We start from the raw sequence: 3,955 nt of genomic DNA on the forward strand, positions 1-3,955 counted from the left end.
CTTCTAGACTAGTTATCTTATCATTAGTCTTATTAATGTCAAAATGTAATGAGTCTCTAATGAGGTCAGACAGCTTACCGATCAGTTGTTCTTGTACAACACTTGATACAGCTGCGGAGATTTTCTTTATAAATAAGGAGTCAGGTGCTAAACATTTCCCTAGCTCAAAATCAATCATTTCTTTCACATCTGCAATATCAGTGATATTTTCTACTTGTTTTGAAGGCAGATTGCAAGGTTTACCAGAAGCAGATGCATACTCTTCAGAATCTGTCTCTTATACACATCTAGATGTGTATAAGAGACAGGTGTAATAATTTTCCGCTAGTGTACGATGCATGCTCTACTAAGATTCTGGAGACAGGTGTATGCCTAGCTGCAGTGTGTGAGGCTTGAACGGCAATTTGATTGGATTGTTACCTAACAATGCAATTCAAGGAGCGATGCTCAAACACGTCCGTTCATCACGACGACTAGATTGGATATACACATGTATATATACATTTATATACATATATACATATACATACATGCATACATACATACATACACACATACATAATATAAACACATACATGCATATATACATACATAAAAATACATATATATGTACATATATACATGCATTATATACATATATATATATATATATATATATATATATACACATACATATATACATACATACATATATACGCACATACATATACCTGTATAAATACACACATATATACATACATACATATATAAATACATATACATATATAGTATATATATATACACATATATACACACACACACATATATATATATACACATATATATACATATATATACTCTATATACTGTATATATATATATATATATATATATATATATGTATACCCCTGTAAGTAGTATGAATACTTGCCCAATATGTTTTTAAATATATACATTACTAGATTAAATAATATACTAGTAAATTACTAGATTATATTATAGGCAATGTTTTAATAATTTAATTTTAAATAAATGGAGAAGGTACATGGAACACGCTGTGAAAATCTAAACAAAATATATCATTACTGGGCTATCCATTGACTGGTTATACCATCGTTGGAATGGAATGTAATCCATTGAACACTCCGCCCCCATTAAATACGACTGTCGGCCTAGTAACATTTTATGTAATTAACATCTGACCTAAAATACTACGTACCTAGGCATATGTGGTTGGCTACGGATAGCTAAGTGTATAGTACGAAAAGCTAAAAAAATTCATAAATGTAAAGGAAAATCATCCTAGAGCAATGCTGAAAAGCTACCGTCTCAGTAGAACAAAAATTCCATGTGGGACCTTGCTATCATATATCTAACGCCAACGTCCTCGTCATCAACCACAGCACAGTGCGGCAACACGAAATGTGCAGTACATACACTCACCGCTACTGACTGATTTGAATGTGTGTTTTAATACACATAAAAGGAACTTGTAGCCTACATTTATTTCCTGTAGTATCTGATCCAGACTAGGGTCTATGCCTACACACACGTACGATACCCAGCCAGCCTATTCGTCTTCGTCAGGCCAGCCTGCATTACAGTACATTGACAGGAAATGTGCTGCACTCATACACTCATCGCTACTAATTTGAATATTATGTGGTTTAATACACATAAAAACAACTTGTAGCCTACATTTCCTGTTATCTGATATAATACACACACGTACTACACAGCCAACCTATAGGCCTAGTTCGTATTCCTCTAGCTCTAGGCCAGCCTGCATTACAGTACTGTACATTGTTTATCTCTCAGGGGAGAGACCACCCACCCTTGCAAGCACCACAAAACGGCTCATTCTTCGCTGCCAACTAGACTCGTGCAGACGCATTTATTAGCCGCAAAGCTTACCATTCCAGGCGATTGGTTGATAAACACAATGTGGAATCAGGCGATTTGTAATCTGATCAATGATGAACACGCTTTCATAGGAAACCCACCGTAGTGTTAAGAAATATGATTAAAAAAACATACTTTTCACATATTTCCCGACAATATTTCGAAAAAACTCATCATACTTTAAATTCCCCACGCCTTATCTTCCATATTATTGGAAGATCGGCCTAATCGCGTCACAAACGAAGGAGGAGATAGAAAAACAAATGACTTCAAAATTCGCTCAGAATCATCATATACCGTAAGCCCTCTCTCACAGAATGGGCTAAAAACTATTGGGAGAAGCAGATGTTTTTATTTGATTCAATATTCATATAATTTCTTAGAAAATAGACACCTAATGCATTATTCAGTCTAGTCTAATGTTGTCGAGGTGACGCCGTCTTCATCTTCGTCTTTCATAAGAGCTGTCGATTAATTCAACAGCATCATTAACCAAAACGAGCTAGCATAAATAACTGTTTCGTCCCGTCAGGCCCAGTAACATCCACCCCAAGTCGAAAAACCACGCCACAGCTTTTTTCGCAATACAAGTTGAAAAATCTGGTACAGCATAGATTCCTTTTTTCCCTGGGGCATCAAAACATGGCCCTGGTGAAGCTTCCTATGAAGCTTGGAGTTATGGCGGCTGGAGCCGGTGGTCAAAGCCCTGAAGGTCTACTACGGCTATTCGCCGTTCCCTTGGTTTGGGACCAACTGCGTCCCAGTCTCTCAACTTTTTGGAAAGTTTGAGTCTCTCTTCGGGAGTGTTGAGTCGGTGGCGTATTAATTAGAAACATTTTATTCCTCCAGGCAGGAGCTAAATGAGTCGGTGGCGGGTTTTGCCTGTAGGATAGAGACCGTCTACAGGACAATTACTAAATCTAACACGCAAGTTAAGCCCCAGGGTGCCGCGCTGTGCGAAGCTCTTTGAAAAGGCCTCGCAAACCAGTCTCTCAAAGTTCTCGAGCAGGAATTGGCTACTAGCGCTAGCTGCGCATCTCTCTCTTTCTCCTGCCCCTCCAACAGCACCACTTAGCGACTTGGGCCCTACATTTAAAGAGATCCTAGGTAGGTTGGAAACTCGAGATTAGGAAACATGGGCCCCAAACCAATTATATACCTCGTGAATGCCGTCAACGTCGTCGCAATTTAAACTATTAGGCACCTCGCACGTTGGCGAGTCTCCGTGGTGCTACCCACCCCCTACAATTTCACTAGAAAAGGCCCAAATCAATTATAAATAGGATCGTATGTAAGTCTAATGCTTAGCGCTCGTGAATTTGGAGTCGTGACGTTGCGCATGCACCCGATTCTGCAATTAGTTAGTACATAAGCAATTGTTAACTGGTGAGAAGTAATGCAATTGACTATCTGTTAACTTTCGTCATTGGTCATTAATGATCTCAATTAGCAGCTAACCACTTCACTAACCTTCTCTCCAGTACTAACGAATAGGCATACCGTGAGGGCGTCACCCACTACGCCAATAATGGATTTCTAGTGTTTGAAACAAATCTTCAAAGGAATAATACGCGCAAGGGAGGGGCAGAGCCCAAACAATAACAAAAACAAAACGGACAAGAAGACAAAGAACAAAGGAAGACAGACAAATACGTCACCAATAAGTTGCACATTTACCTCTGAGGATTCTCGCTGCATTACTTAAGCCAGAAATGGAAAGGTTTATCTTAAGTAAGGGATCGGATCCAAGTGGGTTCATCTTTGTGGTGGAAAATGCTGAAAGAAGACATTATTGCAAGTTTAGTGATTGTTTATATCTTTAAATGGAAGCGGCCTATTGCAGAGAGAGTGAATTGTTTTCAGCCGATTTTCATTTTCATGAGATATGAACCCACGTGGGCCGATTTTGATGGCAAGCAAATTAGCAGTGTGTCCGGAGTTTCGAATGTCGTTATTCAACGGGGTGTACTTTGTCCCATTTGAGACGGGCATTGCTAATGCCCATAATTTTAAGTGCAATAAGTAATAAGAGTTCGACAAGTGTCAATGATTTGGATTTAGGAAAGTATAAGTA

The sequence above is a fragment of the Anneissia japonica genome, unplaced genomic scaffold (genome assembly GCF_011630105.1).
Source record: "Anneissia japonica isolate Jap-2015-1 unplaced genomic scaffold, ASM1163010v1 scaffold4929_len162294_cov128, whole genome shotgun sequence".
In the NCBI taxonomy this organism is placed as follows: Eukaryota; Metazoa; Echinodermata; class Crinoidea; order Comatulida; family Comatulidae; genus Anneissia; species Anneissia japonica.